General features: G+C 41.4%; 1 protein-coding gene across 1 annotated transcript in view; it reads right to left on the bottom strand.

Annotated features, from left to right (window-relative positions):
• The window catches only part of LOC145412465 (uncharacterized), a 111,549-nt gene that overhangs the window by 25,011 nt on the left and 64,155 nt on the right, over nt 1–22,383 (bottom strand). The gene's annotated exons all lie outside the window — the stretch shown is intronic.

Here is a 22,383-nt window from a genome sequence, read left to right as displayed (position 1 = left end):
TGTAGTAGGAATGATACATAAACATAACTCATACTAATATAACTGTAATGAAAGTGCTGACATGTATCAAGGAAGAATAAAACTATTCTGCATACTATATTATACGATAATAGAGAAACGTGGCATAAAAATTTGGCAGTGTTGCTCTAAAAATATTCTAATTATTATTTACTTCCCCAACACTTCTAACATTGCTAATTAATTTAGCAAGTATAATTGCAAGAAAATTTGAAGGGATAAAAGTGGGAAGAGGCGATCCTTTCATAATTAAAATAAATATATCAAACAGCTCTGGGGTGGCAGCACTCACGCGACACGTGTTTGTGTGTACGCTGTGGGAGGTAACAAACTCCCTACAGGATTTAGGCCTATTGGGGAAACCTCTATAAAAAAAAAACGCGCCGTGACTTTTACCTCAAGGGTGGTGCGGAAATAAAGTCAAAATTATAATCCATACATAAAAATGGAAGTAAAAAACCATGGATGACACATAACAAAATCTAGCGAGAGAGAGAGAGAGAGAGAGAGAGAGAAATAATAATAATAATAATAATAATAATAAAACTTTATTTCCACTAAACAGTGGGTATTCTTATACATTATACAGTAGTACAGCATACAGTATGAAAGTTCTATACACAATATAATACAAGTTGATACATATGGTGGAGAATAGTGACAGAGAGGTAAATGGTTTAAAAGGTGTGGGGACACTTAGGTTAAAAATAGATCAATTAAGGGATTTAGGAACGAAGGCAGTGGGAAGGATTAAGACAGATGGGATTGTAAGATTAGGGAGTTTGAGCAATAGGGTAGAATGTATGCTCTCAATAAAAGTATAGCAATTATCAACGGCTAATTATTATACAGGTGTTGATGGTGGGGGTCTATATTTATAGGAGGTGTTGGTGGTGGAGGTATAGCGGGTGTTGTTGATGGGGGTGTTGTTGGGGGTAGGGGTATAGGGGGTGTTGGTGGCAGGGGTATAGGGGGTATTAGAAAAACGGAGATCACAAGAGGGAAACAGTGTCAAGGTCATCGCTGATGGAGAGGTCAGCTCGGAAACGTGGCAACAGTGCAGGGAGGGGGTGACTCCACCAAAACCCTACGTTTCGATCTGTCAGACTATAACTACGGAGTCGCCCTTTCCACCTGACTCTTGACTGTTCTCCCCCTCCCGTCATCTTGCCTCACCCTCACCTCCAGGAATGTGTTGGTGAGAAAGTTGAGGTGGGGGGCCATAAAACGACAGGTGGCCAGGGACGACTGTAAAATTATTGGCTCTCTAACTACCTTACGACCATTGCTCTCTCGCAACTAAGATTGCTTCTTTTTACATTTCCTTTTTTAAGAAGAGCAAGAGACGCGTGAAGACAAAACTATTGTAATTTCGGGATAGATAACTTTTTCCTATTCGGGCATAATTCTTTAAATCACTCAAGGTAGTACAAAATCGACATATTTCCGCACTCTTTCCAATGGCTTTCGTTAGAGAGAGAGAGAGAGAGAGAGAGAGAGAGAGAGAGAGAGAGAGAGCAGTACGTATTTTTAGGGAAGGAAAAAACAGAGGAGGTTGTGAGTGACTAACAAAATAACAAACGCAACACACCCACGACCACAAAGTACCCGTCGTAAATCCCAAGGGTTGTATTCTCGTCAGCTAAGGAGGCTCTGTAGCACCTATTCCTTATTAGTTTTTTCCATATCTAGCCCGTAAACTTTCACTTGTATGTTAGCTTTTCCCGACATCAACGCAGATCAGTTAAATGACACACAGGAGAGTAAATTACTGCTGTGTACTGAGGTTCATCTTGAGGCCCTACTAGTTCAGTCCACCATCTTCCTTTTGAGGGATTGGAAGGGGGTCTACAGTGTTTATTTAACCGTGAAGCTCCTCTGCCTGGTAATATTAGTGTCCTCGCGTGAAGACGTCCTTCTCCAGCACCAAAAAAGTTCCTAGTAAGGACAAATGTAGGGGAACTCCTTTGTAGATGAGACGACAGCTCCAAGTGACCTTCCCAACATTTGCGTGGCTGTAGTTAGGACAGGTCAGGTAGAAAGACAGACAAACAAACAGAAAGACCAAACCTTACCTTACCAGATCTATCTTACCTAGCCTGACCTAACCTAACCTAACCTAATTCGAACCAGACCACCCCAGCCCAACTCAGCCTGACTAAACCCAGCCTAATCACCCGTCCGCTCACAAATTACTCCCTCCCCTAGAACAACACCTATCTACACCATAATCACTGTACCTGGTGTTGTGGTGGTGGGTTGTTCAAGGCAGCATCAGTGTGGCAGGGAGGCAGGCAGGCAGGGGGCGCTTGGGTGTTCTTGTGGCACTGTAGGGAAGAAGAAAATAAGTTACCTTAGATCCTGGGTGATGGCCTTGCATAGATGTAAGTCCCAAGAGATACCTGAATGTTTTTCGATCATGTAGCCTACTGTCACCAAAGGAAAATGGCAGGCCGTGTCCTTTAAATGCAGTGGATTATGGTAGCCTAGCCTCGGGTCCCTACACCTCCAAGTGAGTAATGCGGGATTGGTTGTTGTACAGATTTTGGAGGGCCATCATCATCATCATCATCATCATCATCAGTCAGTCACTTAACCATCAGTCAGTCATCAATAATCAGTCATTATCATCATCATGTCATCAGTCAGTCGGTCAGTCAGTCATCCATAGTCAGTCATCAGTCATCATCATCATCATCATCATCATTTTTTTCACTTCAGCTATCGATGTTGTGATGGATGCAGAAAAAGAATGTACGAGAAGTAAGAAAACTATCAAGAACATGCACAGTGAAGTGGGCCACATAACCATTAACTTATCACTCAGGCTACAGGAATCCTTGCGCCACCTCACAGGGCAAGTCATCTCTATGTGTTATTCGGAGGTGTATTTTCCTTTATAGATGCGCATCACTCCTGCCAGACAGGGACAGTACAATCTATGGGTAGCATATTAAGTGGTTTTGAGATTCCCAAGTACCTCTTCCCTAGCGACTTATGCACAATACACCTTAGTATCTTCTTGTATTTTTACTTTTATGTGCTCGACTCTGGGCATAGGCTTCACAGCCTGCTCCCAAGGCCCAGTAGTCCTCCTACATATCATACACTTCTATATGTCACCACTTCGGCGCTAACACCCCCCGTCCATATTGAATACATGCTAGGGTTGTCTCATACAGGACTGGTGTATTGGTATTAGCGGGGGTATTTTTACGACATGTCGGCGGGTCTTCTGGTAGATCGGTAAAGTCTGCTTTACATGAAATTCAAATCCTCAAACTGTTCCTTGCCCCAGTGGGGATTTGAACCTGGGTCCGGTAGGACCGCAGGCCACCTCTCTTCAGATTGAACCATGGTACTCTTTCAAAGGGGAAAAATGATCTTCAAAGTCGTACCTTTCAAGCTTCCATAGTTAGAGGTATTCCATAAGCCGAGGAAATTTGTCTGGCCATAATACAAACAAAGAAATAAAGCACGTTATTGAATTAAAAGGGTCATTGGAGATTATTTCTAGTTTTTCGTGTCTGTGTATATGCGGCTTTTTCTTTGTAACTATTCCAAGAGTGCACCACAAAAACCAACATCGTAATTTATATAGAAAAACGCCCCCCTCCCCCCCTCCCTCTCTCTCTCTCTCTCTCATCAGCCTTCACACGTCACACCATATCGTCACATCCGCTTTCACAAAAAGGTCATGAGAGAGGAATGATAACACAGGTCTTCATGCAGTTCCTGCTTAGAGAAAGAGAGAGAGAGAGAGAGAGAGAGAGAGAGAGGGAAGTTGGGGAAGAGACAGACAGACAGAAAGAGACAGGTAGCAGATAAACAAACAAGTAGAAAGATAGCCACATACCGTAGGGAGAGAGAGACAGAGACAGACAGACAGACAGACAGACAGAGAGAAAAGCAAAATTAGACGTCATCGTACTGAAGGGATGAAGATACGCCTGACCTACCATATTGAAACTTTTTAAGCATCGTAAAAAATTATATGACCAAACTAAGATGAATCACGTATTATATGAACGATCTGATTTCTCCTGACCCAGCGAAAATACACACACACACACACACACACACACACACACACACACACACACTCTCTCTCTCTCTCTCTCTCTCTCTCTCTCTCTCCACCAGCGTTCCTTGCAATCATTGTGGGATCCTGGGCCATAAAGTTTCATTTCTCATTTTCCTGTATTGGTGGGAAGAACGTAAATACGTAAATGTTCAGTCAGCCCAAAATATATATCTGCAAATCAGGGAAGACATTACCTTTTCTAGACATAAACTATCTTCTTCTAATTCCTTTTACCGCCTGATTCTTTTATTCATTGATTTCTTCACTCACATGCGTTATATTTTTTTCTTCATCTCTACGATTTCATTCAATACACTAAGAATCACTAGCAGTGTAGTGGTTTATCAAAGCTATATCTGACTCTTAGACCATTCATTAGGAAAGACATAGTTATGTAGATAAATTGATGAATAGATAGTCAGACAGATAGACTGATAGATACATAGCTAGATGGAGATGTTGAGGGAGGCTTTCAGTGAAGTACGATGATGCATTGACTAAGTAGGTGAAATATACATTAATTTTAGTTTGCCCTTTAAGCTGTCTTGTGCTAATATACATGTTCAAGTTATGAGGGACCATTGTACTTATTGCCTGTCCACCACGCAACACTTCCGACTAGTGACGATAACTAACAAAGAATTAAGTCCCGTTGCCTTAAGCGGTTCAAGAGGCAAGTAGGAGTGAACAGTTATATACTAACATGTCGGCAAGATATATACAGAGTGTGTTAAGGTGTTATATGCAAAACAAATCGCATGGGATGAGGTGATACGTAGCCTTCTATGCCTCATAAATAATGCTGTAAGTCCCGCTGTCTTTAAAGGTTCAAGAGGCAAGCGGGAGTGAACACATACTCGAACAGGTGGAGTGAATATGTACCGAGCCAACATAACTCCCATTCCAGTCATAGCACAGTTATTCGTATTGATCCTGTGCTGCCAAGAACCCCACCCTACGTCACACATACCACAAGTTGCCCTGACCATGAGAAGGTTAATGGATTCAGAATTAACACTCTCAGGCTCCTGTACTCAGGTGAATAAAATCGCCCGTTTACTTCACATATACTACACAGACCATATAGTGCATTATGGTACACTTTTTCCTAACTCTGTACTTCACCTCTTCAACCCCATCCCTTAGAACCCACCACACAGTTACTCGTATTGATTCCATATTACCCAGAACCTTACCCCACGTCATACATACCACACACACACACACACACACACACACACACACACACACACACACACACACACACACACACACACACACACACACACACTATTATGCATTAGGTACATTCTGGGACTAAACTTCGTCTTAAATTTCAGCTCACCTACTGCTCAAATTCCAGCCCACCACACAATTATTCGTATTGATCCCACTGTACCCAGAACTCCACCTTCCCTTATACATACCACACAGACACTGCAGAGCATTATAGTACTCTCGAAGACCAAAGTTCTCCTGTTTTTCCATACTAGACGAACTTTGGTTTTTCAATTTGTACCACAATACACCGTACTGTGTTATACAGTATGTATGACGTAAACTGACGATCTTGTTCAACCGGATAAGTTCAATGCATCCTACATTACCTCTTCAAGAACTCTGAATAAAACTGACTGGATGTAGTAGAATATTATTAAATGGGCGTCACGAGACTGAATAAGTTAAATAGGAGTCTGTAGCAAATATTTTACACACTTGAACTTCAATCTGAATCAACGATTGGCACTTTACTGTCGACTTTGACTACTGAATAACGTCTAATGGATCTATTTCTTCCTGGAACTACGCTGAGCCTTTGTGTATGACCAATTAGCCAATTCATATAGGAACACATGGAAAAAAGTTATCGTGCGATTTAACTTCGATCCCGAAATCAACGTTATATTATTACCTAAGCCCTGAATGACCTTGAGCAACGTCTAATGGATCCACTTCTTCCTTGAAACACACTGGGGGTCGCATTCTCGTGGGACTGGAGGGTAACTAGCACCTGTTCTTTATCGATTTATTCTGCATTCTACTCCTTACTTTTGTATTATATTTGTCTGTGAAGTATCGACAGAGATCGTATAGCCACATATCATACTAATATGTATTTTCACCTTGCCTGAGATTTTCGTCGTTTCTCAGCTTATTTCCGCAATTCAGTGGCAGAATAAGGCAGTAGTACAGGCCTATATTCTTCCCATAGTCCTTTTTCGTAATTAATATATTCTGGTGTTAACGTCTTATTATAACTCAGCACTCAAGATGGAGAGACGGCAGTTTAACGCCTAGTTAGGTGAACTGGTTTAGATAATATTAACTTGCCACAATCAGCAACAAATGGGTAAAGAAAACGTGTTAGGTAGCCTCCTTGACTGATGAAAAACCGGGTCTAAGCCTTTATGTACCGGTAGCCTATTTGCCGGTAGAAATCTACAGCATTATACCTAATAAGTCTACTGCCCACCTTCCGCTCAATGTCCTGACACCAAACTTCCTCCCATCAGCATTACTGTCTTGCCACCATACACACTCCGACAGCTACCACTGTTGCTGTCTACTACCGCCATGTTCAACCACCTCAACCACAACTTCTGTCCTGCCGTCGCGTCGCCACCACCACCATTTTTTTTTTTACTACCATCATCATCACAACCACTGTCTTACCCCACGCCTAACAGTCCTACCACAACATGTGATCGCACCCAACCACTCCCACCACACCTGTCACTCCCACCATACCTGCCACTCCCACCACACCTACCACTACTGCCTGCCACACCACCACACCCCGTCACGCACATCACTTCACAGCCACACTCGTTCAACTACTCCACCCATTTTTCACACACCACCCCAAGTCATTATATGAGTAAAGTCGGATATGTAAACTGAAAAAAAAAAAAAAAATCACCTCTCCCTTCTGTTTGTCCATCCTTCCACCTTCACCTTGCAACCATCCTGCCATTTCTTTCATCCATCTTTCCTCATCCTCTTTCACCCATTTTTCCTGCTTTCATTTCCATCCAGCCATCATCTCCGCCTGTCATTCCTCCACTTTTCCTCCCATCCATCCTCATACCTTCCATATCCATCCATCCGTCCACTCCTTTCCATAGATCCTCCTCCTGCACTTCCACCTATTCTGCCACTATTCTATGTTCCCTTTCATCCGTCAGTTAATTTTCCACTTGCTTTTATCATTCCATCTTTCACTTCCATCCATTTTTCCACCTCTCCCATCGAATGTTCCTTCTTTTCCTTCATCTGTATACACTCCACATTCATCCACCCCCCTGATTTATACATTCATCCTTTCATCTTCCCCCACCATCCATCCTTCCATCTCCATCTATCCCTCCAGTTTCAAGAGCCCTTCCACGTCCGATATTCATTCGCCCTACCATTCTTTGCCCTCCACTCTTCCACGTCCCCGACTATCCACCCTTCCCCCTCCACCCCAGTAACGGTGCACCGATGGCCTACGGGGCTGGACCTGCACTCGCCCCCACCACAATCACCAACATCACCACCGCAACCCCCATCACAGTCAGTCACCAACATTATAGCTATTACAATCACCAACACCACAATTCATACCGCTATCACTGCTGCCACCGTCACCACAACCTCATCACCATCATTCGTACCATAATTACTGCTACCGTTACCACCATTTCACCACGATCACCACTGCATCACCACATTACGGCCACCATAATCATCATCATCACCCCACCACCACAGTGCAGGCAACATCTGCAGTCATCTCAGTACCGCTATATATATATCCATTGAAATTCACTTCCCTCTGACCTCAACCTTGCAGTTCTTCCCTAACCTGGTCAGGCCTGAGGGAATAATTTCCCAGGCAGTCAGTCAGTTCCTTGCTGTAAGATTTGTTTTGCAGGAAGATCAATAGACGTGGAAAAATAATAAGATTCCATGTACTGATACCACGATACACCACCTGTAACCGATTTGTTTTTGCCTGACGGAACTGGGCCACTCCCAGAACCCGAAAACTAAGTCGTGGTTTCATGAAATTTAAGCTTAATTGTCAGGTAAGAATGGATCTCCCTGGTTATTAGTCAAATCACCTTTCTCGTCTGACTAGCTTTGGCCATCAGCTGAACTGAAAGAGATTATGGACCTTTGTTTTTCATCTAGGTCTTCATTTATTTCTCCATCTTTTACTAGCCTTACTCCGAACCGTTTTCACCAAGGTATGACCACTGCTTGCTCTAGTTATTCACAGCCGTCTTTATTCATGGCCTTCAAGCATTCACTGACGATCATTCAGTCGTAACTTGCCACAGCCATTGTTCCATTCTGATTTTTTTGTTCACGAGGCGAGTCACTAAAATTCCATTTATTATCTAACCTTTAACATCCTTAACCATGACTCTTCTTATTTAATTCTTGCTGTGTCCAGACGGTTTCATTCTACCTATGGGACTTACTCGTATTCAAGCCCTTAATCTCATCCATGTCAGGTTCATTTATTCCAACTGGACATCACCCACCCCAAGGTATTGACAGACAGACAGACAGACGAGCAGACATACATACAGAAAGACAGACAGACACGCAGACAAACAAACATATAAAAAATAGTTAAAATGTACAACCTCAGAAATAAGAAGGCAGACAGGTTGTTGGTAGACAGGAAGACAGACAGAAGCTTACAATATACCCCCTCCCCCTAGGTATAGGTAGACAGTCATTTTAAAAATAGATAGGCACAGACAGCAAGCCAGACAGACAGACAGACACGTACACCAAACTTCCCGCCATGAATAACTACGTCAGCCACATCAACAATAACAACAATGGATATGCAAAAAATAGTAAATAATTAATAACGCTTTCAGTACAATGGGGGAGCCAGGAAGAGAGAGAGAGAGAGAGAGAGAGAGAGTAGATATAGACTGATAGGTAGACAGGGAGACAGACAGAGAGATATAGACAGACATATATAACTGAAGAGATGTAAACAATAAACTTTGAGAAGAAACAGACTGACAAAGGTAAAGATAATTAGATAGATAGACAGATAGCTAACTAAGGATATAAGAGACAGACAGAGACAGGTAAGCAGATGGATAGCTAAAGATATATAGACATTCCACTTCGATAAATGTGTCTTATTCAAATATCTCTGTACCTAAAATGTGTCGGATGCATGATCTGTCTACCCTACTTTGGTGCCGACGATGCGGACGCGATCGTATCACAACCCACGTAGTGTCCTTGGCCCCATGCTTTCTGTAAACATCACCACCATCATCTCCTTGATATCGACCCCCATACCAATCACAACGTAACCTGTTGTTCATTCACTATTACTTGGCAGAGATTTTCGTCCTCTTGTAGCCTATTTCCCCTTAGTCAGTGGCAGAATATGACAGTACTTCGCCCCTTCAACCTAACTTGACTGAGATTGTTGCCCTTTTTGCAATCATTTCCCATATCTCAATGGCAGAATGTCAGTAATACGGACGTACATCCTTTCCACAGCACCAGTTTCGTGATTAATCCCGTATTCTACTGTAAATGTCTTGTTAAAACTCTGCACTGAAGATGTAGAAACGGCAATTTTAAGCCAGGTTAGATTAGACAGAGTATAGAGTGTCCTTGGCCCAGCGCTTTCTGTAAACACCACCAACACCACCTCGTCATCGGCCCTCATACCAATCAGTGTTCCGGCCACTGTGTAGCCTAATAGGGGTGGTAGAGCCCCGATTGACAGAACAGTAGATAAACATTCTCGGGCCCCTATGAATATCTCACCTGGAACAGACTAACAGACTCGTCCCAACCATGAGAGGGTCAGTAGAACCAGTTTTAACACTCAGGCTTCTATGACCCACTCAGCTAAAAGAAAAAAAACTTTGATGTTAGCTGGAACAAAAAACTACAGTAGAGTTGTGCCAATCATGAAACGGAAAATAGTACCAGTATTCACACACATCGAATAATTTACTATCGGCTAAATAAACGGTAATCCTCTAGTTTTAGTTGAGATTAATGACCAGAAAAAAAAAAATCTGCCTTGGAAAAGATAACTCGTGTACAGGATTGCTTATATTTTATTCTTTTGATTCACACGCCTTCCAACCCCTTCATATCTAAACCAGAATCAATATAAAAGTGAAATGGAAGGATACACTAAGTGGTTCCTAAAAATTATTCATTTTTTGGATACTTTAATCATAAAATCTATACTGTACTTTCTTCAGCTGAACCAGACGTAAAATTACAATCTTCCATCATGCACACTGAGTTGTAACAAAAAATTAGCGCTAGATTATGGTGTTAGTCACGAGGAAGTGCTATGAAATGCTTGCGGAACCGCAGTATTGTCTTGTTCTGATATTGAGCTGTGAGAAATAAGCTGCAGAAGAACAAAAATCGCCAAGGTAAAAGGGAATGAAATAAGAGTCATGAGTCTTACGAATATTTCCCATGGTTACTGTATTCTTTCAATTGTTTTATCTTCTCGTTCAGTCGTCTGTTGAGATAATGGACGCTCATCTTTGGGGTTGTCAGTGAAATCGTTACAATTGAAGTTTTTCTCTTTTATTTCTATTGAGGATTCCCAGTGAAGCGACTCTGTTTATCATCCTCATAAGAGAGAGAGAGAGAGAGAGAGAGAGAGAGAGAGAGAGAGAGAGAGAGAGAGAGAGAGAGGAAGGGGGGGGGGGATCTGAAGTCATTACCTTTACAAATATACTGGTGCCTACCCTCATATAAATTTCAGCGTGAAGAGATATACTATAGCATCTTGCTTCTCTGTCCTTCAGATTACGTTTTTGGATAATTTGATGGTTCATATTTATTGCTGATAATACTGCAAAACAAGTGTCAGAGTACCAGAACTTTACTAAAAAAAAAAAAATGTCATTGGATTGAGAGTCTGAAGCTGAATAAAATAAAATATAATAAAAAAAAAATGTTCATGGATATATTGCCCTGTTGCGTGATACTAGTCCGCTCTTATCCTCATGACAGTCGAATGAAAAAACCAAATTATCCATAAAAAAGCACGAAATAATCTGATAAAAAAAAGAGGGGGGGGGATATCACGTAAGAGGGCCAAGGGACCTATGACTATAATCACGACGAGAATGGAAATTATCCATCAGATGTGTACATTGTCGCGTAGGTGCTACATGTTTCAAGAAGAATTATTATGACATACCTTCTGTACCTTATACATCTGTGTTGAATAGGCTGACATACGGTACAATCTCTCTCTCTCTCTCTCTCTCTCTCGTGACCTTGGCGTGATAGAGGGTCGTGTTGTGATACCAGCGAAGCAGTAAATAACAGGTAACGATCACAAACACTCAGGCTTTTTTTCGAAGAACTTGAAGAAGCATTTACCACCTTCGCAATTTATTTCAACTTTGTTAAATTCCCTTTTTATAACTTTATCTCCCATCTTTTATCTTCTTTCTTTTCTCCAGCAATTTTTGTCTCATCTTTATCTCTACCACGTTCGCCTATTATTTTTCAGCAATTCTCTTTTCTTTTTCTTCTTTCCTTAATTCTATATCTTGTATCTTCTCTCTTTTGTCTTATCATTTTATAAATTTTCTTCAGTGTTACGTGAGTTATTTTTCAAAAAGATATTTGCTTTCTCACTTTATTTTTTCCATTTTTTTTTATTCTTCCTGGTCCGTATTATCGTAACTTTTCTCTATTTTCCCTCATAAATCTCTCCCTTTTTTATACATCCTTCCTGTTCCAACTCTGTTGTCTGTTTCTTCCCTTTCTTCTATTCCCAGTCTTCTCTTCCTTCCTTCCTTCCTTTCTTCCTTCTTTCCTTCATTCCTTCATTCCTTCCTTCACTCCAGTTCCTTCCTTTTAGTCATTCTCTTCCTTCTTTTCGCTCTCTTCCGTCCTGTGATTATTTATACTCGCCTTGTCTTCTCTATTTGTTCTTTATTTTTTTCTCTTTATTCCTTCGATCCCATCCTTCATCTTTTTTTCCATTACCTTCATCCTTTTCCCCTTGTTCTCTTGATCTCCTTCCTTCAATCCAGTCCTCCTCTTCCTTCTCTGTTTTTTTCTTTTCTTTTCTCCCTGTTCTTCCATCCTTCCTCTTCACTCCACTTTTCCTTCCAGTCTCTGCCTCGTTCTGCTTCCGTGAGGCAGTCCATATGCCCGCTTTTCAGTTTCTCCCTTTAGTGTCTTTCTTTCCACCATCTTCTAAGTATTGCTTTTTTCCTCCATCCTCCTCCCTCCATCCCTCCACCTCCCCTTCGTGATTCAGGTCGAGGCTCTAACCCGGAAGGCTATCCGTTCGATACGCAGATAACGCGATACCTCCCGAGTGACGGATGACGATAAATGCATGCGTGTTGTGTGACGATCTAGCTCCGAGGCTTACGATCGACTAGGGACCCACCTGCCTTAAAGATTCTAGACATTTTTTTTTCTTTCTTTTGCCTGCTTTGCAAAATGCAAGGTTTAGTTTGTTCTCGTTGCTGTTGGAGAAGCTTTGATATAAACCTTCACTGCATTCAGAACATAAATCCTATAGATATCACGCATTTCACAAGCCATTTTCTCATGGCCTCTCCCCACCCTTCACCATAATTCCAGCTAGATTCATTTCTTTGTTCCCCTAGCCCATTTCTTTGCCGCCTCCTTCGTCACAGACGTCTTCATTCTTGGCGGATACGTTGAAATAAACTTTCACTGTACACAAGCTACTTAGCACTTCAATATCCATTTCACAGGGGATACTTTCACTGAAACCCTACCGCCCACCAGCATTTCATCCCGTCCAACCCATCTCAGTGCTCACTACACCCATTTCTTTATCCCCCCTTCCTTTCGTTCTTTCTTTTCCTTTTCACTGCCGCTTTACTTTCTTTTTACTTGCAAAAAAAGAGAGCAAGCACCTTGCGGCTATTTTTTTCTCATAGTTCCGCCGCTGCGACCTTCAAGCAATCTCCAAATTACTCTGTGGTCTCGACAAAAATTGCAGTGAAATTTAATCGTGGTACTATCAAACGTTTTGAGTCAATGCTGACTTTCTAAACTTTCCCAATCTACCTCGTTTTGCTTTTCTTAAAGTTTTTCTGCGATGAAGCTGATCAGTTTTCTCAATAAAAGATGACTGAAGGCTTTAACCACATGATTATGGTGCTGAAAAGGGACGCCATCGTGGGGTGGTATGTATATAACCGGGCGGTTCCACTGCCTGGTTATTTTAATGTCCCTCATCTAATTCCGTATCCTCCAAGTGGAGGATGGTGGATTTTAGGACAGTTTAAGCCTGCAGTCAACTGGGTTCACATTTCATATGAGCTTGGGCCGCAGTAGCAGTAACCTTTTCACAACGATGATGTATAATGTACAGTATATTGTTTTTACCAACTTCAGATTATCGTATTTTATTCAATTTTAGAAGACATCGCTTACTAAAAGAGCAAATGACGGTTGTATCTAACACTCCAGATCGACACACCTCTTCCTCCATCTCCCTCCCTCCCTTCCGCCATCATTCTTCCTTCCTTCCTCCATCACTCTCCCTCCTTTCTTCCATTTCCCCCTTCCTTGCCTCTCCCCCCATACACCGAACTCTGTCAGTAAACCTCTTCCCTAATAAGCCAGGCGTTAATGACATACAATTATACACAACGGGACTGTGGGAGGAGGAGGTGTGTTAACAAAAGACGTCACATACAAACACCCAATTTGCTCATTATCCAGGTCATTGTCTTTCTTACCCTGTACAGCCAGCGACAAAAGTTTGCCTACTATTCCACTTTATCTACACTTAGGCTATAGCATGTCCATCACTGTCTCTCTCTTAACTGCACAGTCGGAGGAAAAAAAAGTTAGTCTCTTGTTCCACAGTGTCTATCTACTCTGCAACTAAATAATGGGCGTTACTTTTCCTCCCTGATGCATCATATAAAAGAGAATCATCTGTGGGTAGAGAAACATGCCAAGTCTCTCTCAGCCTTCGTAGTATTAGTCATCAGAGGAAACGGAAAAGTAGAACTGGTGAAATACTAGACTGAATTTTGTCCTCGGGTCTACACTGCATGAACTCCTGAGGCAAGTAATGAGTGTTTTCCTAATCTCTTTAGTACGGTGACCCCATCAGCACGTACTGGAAAACAGCTTCTTAATAATTTCGGAATCGAGCTTCATTATTGCGCGATTGTAACTTCATTAAGTCAGATTGGGAAAAGTCATTAGCCCTCTCATGGACGGTACTCATCTCGCATTCTATTCCATCTTATGCCAGGCGATTTTCTTCAGCCACGAGAGTGTCACAAGTTGGTCACGTCCTCTTGTATTTATTCCAGCTAACACCAGAAGATTTAATTCAACTGAGGGAGAATCACAGCAAGCCGAGTTTTAATCATTCTCTAGCTCTCCAAGGTTTAAATATAACCAGAATACCTTGATTAGTAAGCGACCTCCACCATCAGCATCCTTCTTGCATACTGTATGAATACGATGGGTCTTGCAGTAGTGCGTTTGTTCTAAGCTGACCAAAATCCCCTAATGTCTTACAATTCAGTTGATGGCTAATTGTCGTCAGACTGGGGGGACCATTTAGTAATACCAAAATGTTGTGAAATTAGAGGGTCCACTTAATATTACTCAGATGTTGCCGTATTATAGGGCCCATTTAATATTATACTTTATTCGGTTTAACTAGGCGTAAAACAGCCATCTCTCCATCTTGATTGTTGATCCGAAACTAGAACATGGGGACAGTCACGAAGAAGTTATAAGGAAGAGATGCTGAGCCGTTGGATTGTCTTTGCCACTGAGCAACGGAAAATAAGTTGCAAAAGGACAAGAATCTACGCATAGTTGAAATGAATGAATTATAGGATAGTAACCAAAGAGAAGCATTCGTACCTCATAAGAAATAAGGTTCATCGAATTTCATGCAACCACGACATAATATTCCTGTTGTGGTAATCGTCCAGTTCCTTCAGATGAAAACAAACCCTAGAAACCAAGGGGATTTAATTCTATCTCCTAACCAAGGCTCGTCGAATTTCACGCATCCAGCTCCGTCGGTAAACTGTAGCAGATTATTAACAACCGCGTAAATTCGAACTCAAATTAAGACAGATACAAAAATATACACAACTATACTCTTGTCACTACCACTTGGCTAAAAATTACCACCTCTCTATCCTACACGATGAATTTTAATTCTAAACACTGAGTTTTAGCAATAAATTAATAGTTAGAATATGATGCTAGTAACAAAGAGGCGCTATGGAAAGGAGGTAAAGCCTTAGCATTGCCTTTTTCTTTCACTGAGGTACGCGGAACAACCTGCAGAAGACCAATAAAGTGGACCAGGATAATACGAAAAAGAGTTTAACAGCAGCAACACGCTAAGGCGCCAGAAAATACAATATACGGTACTGAAAGGCGAATTGGGATGGAATGAAGGGCAACAGTAAGTCGAGGAAAAGGTAAAAAAGAAATGTTACTTGCCCCCACATGAAGATACTTAGGAAAACGACGCCAAATAACACAGCTAGATGAATAGTAATGCACTTAGGACACGGTACATCAAAATAAGTACTGTGTTTTCCGAGAAGCTAATCAACTTTTTCATTAATACATGCTGTGAATGATAAGATCCATGCGAAGTGGAGTGGAAGGGGAAGATAGGATAAGGGTACAATAGGACAAGGCAGAGCAGGACCGGACTGAACAGGACAATGTACATGTAGGTGAGGAAATGACAGTACAAGTGAGGATGGGGCAGGACAAGGAAAGACAGGACAAGGCAATATAAGGACAGTACAGAACAGGACAATTGGGAACGTGGCAGGACAAGAGAGAGCAGGGCAGACAGGGACAGCCTAACAGGGGTCCCGTAACAATAGCCTGGCCTGTCATTCGATCTGGAAGGCGGGGTTCAGACAAGGTTCAGTTGCTGCATTGTGTGTTTGTGTTTATGTTTGTGACTGTGTATGTACCGTACAGGTAAAGATAGGAGTTCGGCAAATATTTCTTCTCTTCTGCCTCCTGGTTCTCTTTGCTGCCTGATATTCCTAAAGAGAGAGAAGCTTGATATTTTCTTTTTTGATGTAGGAGGTTTGTGAGATGTGGAAGGAAGAAGTGGAAAAATATACAGAGAAGAAGAAAATTTGGGAGGAAGAGGGATACTGCTATGTTATACTTTATTAACTCTAAATTTTCCTAAACTCCCGTCTGTCTTTCTCTAATGCTGAGCTGTATCAGTAGATTAACACTAGAATGCAACTAGTCACGATGAAGTGCTGTGGAAAGGATGTAGAATCGTTGTATTGTGTTTCTGCCACTGAACTATGTGCAATGACCTGAAAAAAAAAAATGAGCTAAGGTGAACAGACCAATATTGAAGGAAAGTAAGGATGGGTGTGAAGTTAAGAGAAAGGTTCCGTATTTTAAGAAAGAATTAAAGCTTCATATTAACAAAAGCTAGTTATGGAAGTTATTTTACCGCAACATTTTGATACGTCTTACTGTAATATCCGGTGGGATGTGACAGCGCTGACATATTCTTTCACACACACACACACACACACACACACACACACACTAGATAGATAGACACACATGCCACAAATAACTCAGACATGCAACCACCTTTATCCTCACGCCATACCATATACATTATTGACTCTCTCTCTCTCTCTCTCTCTCTCTGACACAGCTGTATCAAACATGAGCTGTGTCATCCAGGGTCCCTTAGTTCAACACTTCATATCATCTCAGTTCTCTTATTGTTTTTTCTCTTTCCCTTTGTCTTTTATCCTTTTTATTATGCCGTCTCGCTGTGTGGACCGTACTGAAAATGACTTGAGAGGTTTCTTAGCATCATGAAGGCATCTTCAAAACAGGATAGATACAAAAGAATACTTTTTTGTAATGTGTAGAATAAACGATTACAGAGATGGTGTTACGAAAGCCCCCTGTCACTGAATGCTGCCCACAGTACGATTGGATACCTTTCTTGACGTCAGCCATTGACTACGTTTTATACTGTGTTTGTCCATCTGTCTATCAGTGCGACTGTCTTTCTATCCATCTGTTTATCAATCCACCCATCTACGTATAACTGTCTATCTGTAAAAATTAATACTGAAAGGGGTATCTACAAACAAAATGCCTGCATGTCACCCTTACCTCCGCCAACAGGCTGCCTTTTCTCCAGCTTACTCCACCTTCATTCATAATATCGACCCTCAAAACAGCGAAGAAACCTTCAGGAAGTACAGTCGATCAAAAATATATCTCGCAGGAGGGGTACGATATCAGAAAATTTCAACAGCCGAGCTTTAAAGTCCCAAGGTGATTAGTCTCTTGATATAACAAAAATACCGAATGAAAAATGTAACAAGCAAATGATGGAAAATAAATATACCCGTGTAAGGGGGAAAAAATCATTCGGCACTTTCTGTTAGCCTTCGTCCGTGGTCTCAGTGTGTTTCCCGCCATGTGAACGGTAGTTTTTTTTTTTTTTTTTTTTTGTCTGTATACTTAAAGAAAGTTATCTTTCAAATTCCGTCTGAAAAAAAAAAAAACGAAATACTGTAAATGAAAGCCCATCACTACAAGTGCGTGTTTCAGCTGATTCTATTACTCCGCTATGTATTCCTCAAACTTTGTGAAGAATCTTGTGTTGCTGTACATACTTCTAACCAAACAGATGGCCAGGCCGACAATCATATTAGCAGACAGGCTGACCAAGCACGCCATCACTCACGAAGGAGAAAGTAATAGTCTGGTTGCAACGTTGTCTTTGGCGAGGCGGTGTGAATGGAATCTCTTAAATCTGTCTTTGTGGTCAGAACGTCATACGAGGTTGACTTTCACGCCGTGTGTGTGTGTGTGTGTGTGTGTGTGTGTGTGTGTGTGTGTGTGTGTGTGTGTGTGTGTGTGTGTGTGAGACACTGGTATGAGTGATGTGGACAGGTGGTGTAAGGAGGCATAAGGAGGGAAGAATGAATGAGTGAATCGTGTAAGCAACTCCAGTGAATATGTGTGTGTGTGTGTGTGTGTGTGTGTGAGAGAGAGAGAGAGAGAGAGAGGGTTGGGGATGGGGGTGACTCATTGTGGAGACCGACGTTGCACAAGCCAGGACGGACCGAGTGGGTGGGTACACTAGGAAAGAGAGAGAGAGAGAGAGAGAGAGAGAGGAGGAGGAGGAGGAGGAGGAGGAGGAGGAGGAGGAGAAGGAGGAGGAGGGAGGCTACCACAGGAGGGGAGGAGGGAGAGGTGCGGTACACATTCGGTGCAAGTGACAGTTTTCTCCTGCTTCCCTCACTCGCTTCAGGACCTTAAATAGCGTTATACTCTGTCCACTTAAGCTTGGCTTAAAATTGCCATCTCTCGATCTTGGACATCAGCACTAATCAATATTGGAACAGAATACTAGAGCTGTCCCACCATAAACGGGTAAAAAATGTCTGCTTCGGATGACCAGTAATAAAATACGAGTACAGTGGTAGTTTATTGGTGGGATTTTTGCCACAGCTACTCAGGATTAATTGAGGGATTAGATATCAATGAGAGAGAGAGAGAGAGAGAGAGAGAGAGAGCAGCCATTAAGTCCTGTGTTTCAGCTGAAGATGAAGTAAGCGACAGCGCGGAAGGAAGTATTTTAAAAAGCGTATGTATAATGTAGTTGAACCATAAGAAACGTTTCATAAGGATTAAAACTCTAATTCACTCGTAGCTGAATAAAATCGTTTAGCTTTTGCTGAAATAGAATACTAGAGATATTCTGCCCATGAGAGATAGTGGTACCAGGATTAACACTCATAGGCTCCTGTGTCTTACTCCGCTGAATAAAATCGTCTGGCTTCAGCTGTATATAATAGAGCTGTCCCGACTGAGAGGGGTGGCCATTCCATTATTGTACCGTATATTTTATTGTATTCTGGCTGCCACTGGGCGATTTTTATTCATCTTATGAGAGTTGTTTACAAAAAATGACCTTTATAAATAAAACATGGGATTTCCTACCAAGTGAAATGCTTCCGCGGATAAGTATACAAAAAAGAAGCCTTTTTTTTGAAAGTAAGAGCTCTGTTTTTCTCTTAGTAAGCATGTTGCAATCGATGACGCTGGGCAGAGGACATTCCCGAGGTGATGTGTCTGGGAATACAAAACAAGGGATGTGTTGTTCATCCGTCTCCCTGTTGCTATAGCGTATTTAACATAAAGAAGAACCTATGCTATATAAAACTGACGGTATAGCAACAGCTATATATAAAACACATCGGTAGTGTTGTCAAGTTAGCGTTTTTTTCTGCTAGATCGAGTTATTCGCCTCCATTTATCGTTTTTTTTTTTTCTGGCCGGAAAAAAAAAAAAAAAAAGTTTGTATTTTAGTGATTTTACCAGGTTTCCGAAAGTTTTCGGAGGATTATCGACATTCTGACAATTTTTCTAGCGCTTATATATATATATATATATATATATATATATATATATATATATATATATATATGTATATATATTGCATTTGGCGACAGTCTAGCGCTATTTAGAGCTAGTTCAGCGATATTTCTGAAGGCTCTGGCAACCCTATCATGTAACTGAAGGCCAAGCAGTGTCTCAGTGGTGTTTATGTTCTGAATGACGTAGATGTGGCCTATATATGTCACCTGTAGCACACCTGTTTCATATGATTTATCTTTTTTTTTTTTTGTTCTCCACATTCAGGCTTTTCTTTCATTGTGCATTAGTTAGAACGTCTAGCTCGAAAATAGAAGAGCTTGAAGTAGGAACAAACTACAAAAAGACGTCATCGAAAATATGCTAATGTTACTTGTACTATGTTCAGTTTATTTAGGCGTAAAATTGTCACTGTCCATCTTGAATGCTGAGCTGTACCGAGATTATTAACACTAGAATATGGTGCTAGTCACGAAAAAATGCTATGAAAAAGCTAAACGTTCATAATGCTGTTTTATTATTAGGCTACGCCGAGTCGTGGGCTGCAAAAGGACGCATATCCCCTCCTGGTTAGAATGAATTAGTTTAACAGGAAAAGAGACTGTTAAACCTTCCTGTATATCTAGTTTGTGCCTGTAAATGCAAATATAAGTTCCGCTAGAGAATCGATCGTAAAAAGCTACTCCAGAAAAGCGATCTTAAATATGTTTGTGAATATTTCCCAAGGCCGCTGACCTATGACGCACGCGATGCTCGAAATGAGTAATACGAGTCTGACTAATGAAAGGAAACGCTTATATTTCGACTGATGTCTTTCCTTAGCATTAACCATTTCCCAGTCTCACAAGTGCTTTAATGCTGACACTCAAAAATTAAGGGCTTTCCTTCCCTTTCGCGCAGTTATACTTTAATCCATTTTATTTCATACGATAGAACTGGGCCACTCTCCCAGCTTGACTAAATCGTGGAAACTTAAAATTCATTGAGCTATAGGGATGAAGAGGGAATGAGTGTCCTTGGGTACTAGTCAAATCAACTCTCCAGTCTGGCTACACTTGGCCATCGACTGAGCTGAAAGGAGTTAGAAATCTTTATCAGATGAAAATAAACCGAGTATAATACAATCCCATGACACTATGATAAATCTCCTGTACCGATAAACATTTTTGAGCTGAAGTGATAAGTATCTCTCGCAAATCATCGGTAGTATCCACGTTAAAAGAAAATGCAGCCTATCTATCAAGTCAATCTCTTTAATCCCGTAGGAAGTGATCTATATTCACACGATATTTTTCTTTAAAGAACAAAGTCCATTGCAAGCATGACTCCGAATTTTCAAGGCAGTGCTTGGAAGGTTTCGTAACAACTCTTCTTTAGCTATTTATTTTGCATGTCACCTTATTGTTGTTTTGTATAATACTTATATTTCTTTGATATCAGAAAAATGTAAATAAATAGGGGAAAATATGAAGGTGCAATAAGCAAAATAAAGCGCTTTAAAAGAAGTGGTACGAAGCCTCCTACGCCAACGAGGATACGGCATCCAGAGGTGCGTCAATTACACTTCTCTATGACTAACACTCCCAGGCTCCTACGATTACTCTTAGCTGACCTAAATCGTCTGATGCTAGTTGGAATAATATACTACAGTTGTCCCGATCATGAGAGAGTTAATGGTTACCCTTTCTACTGAACAAAATCCTCAAACTTTTGCTGAAGTTATAGAATTATCCCGATCTTGGAAGTCAGTGGCGACAGTAATATTCTCAGGCTTTTATACTCCCTTTCAGCAGAGAAATTTTCGCTTAGGTTAGCGTGAAAAAAAAAAAAAAAAAAACTTGGTGATGAGTGGGTTAATGGTGACGGCATTAGAGGGTGACATCATGAGAGGGTTAAGGGTGACAGCATTAACATCCTCAGGCTCTTGTGACTCATTCTCAAAATTCATCTAACGTTAGCTAGAATACCAGAGTTGCCCGATCATTTAGAAGGCTTAACACAAAGCAAGGACAAAGCATTCGTACTTACCTTAAGCAAAATATGCAATTTGTTTTCAGTAATCACTTTCGGTGCTTCTGTTTTCAACGCACTTATTTTCGAGATCGCACAGTAATTCTAGAGGCGCCTGATGGGATAGTCATTAGCATGCCCCAGTCGGAGGGACAGCTTTACCAACGTGCACAGTTCGATCCCGAAGAGGAGGCAGCTGGGAGTTTTTCGATCATATGAAGTCACCAAGGGAAGTAGGCTGCCTTTTAAATGTACTGCACTACGACGGCCTAGCCTCGGGCCCCTACACCTCGAAAGGGGGAGTACTACAATGGTTGCTACCGTTTTTACAACAACTGTCCTTCTCAATAACTCACAAGAATCAACAAGACACTCCTTCATGCATTAGTAATAAAACTTTTAAGGGCTCCATAGTAGCAGGGAGAGAGTACGCCCACCCATCACAACATTCTGTAGGTAACTGAATGGATGGATCAGCTGGACTGGCACGGTGGCACCCACTCGCGCGGGGTGACATGTGCTAGTATGCTCACTACGTGGCTCACCCTCTCCCCTCACCACAAACTATAACAAATCGTGCTCTTGCATAATGAGCTGCATAAAATCGACGTGCCGAAAACCCTGTATAATATGAATCATCAGATTGCGTGAGACCCTTGGTCACTGTTTCCTGACTTCTCTAGCTCTTGATTTTTGTCACCTGGAATTTTTAATTCTTACTAATTTGCCCTCCGTATGTACTCTCATGTGAACCTGTTCTTTAGGCTGCCAAGATCAGACGGTGTGAACTCACTTGTCAAGTAGTTATCATC

The sequence above is a fragment of the Coenobita brevimanus genome, chromosome 93 (assembly GCF_032717465.1).
Source record: "Coenobita brevimanus isolate Jiangsu-jjx chromosome 93, ASM3271746v2, whole genome shotgun sequence".
NCBI lineage: Eukaryota > Metazoa > Arthropoda > Malacostraca > Decapoda > Coenobitidae > Coenobita > Coenobita brevimanus.
This window is presented reverse-complemented; position numbering and strand designations above follow the sequence as displayed.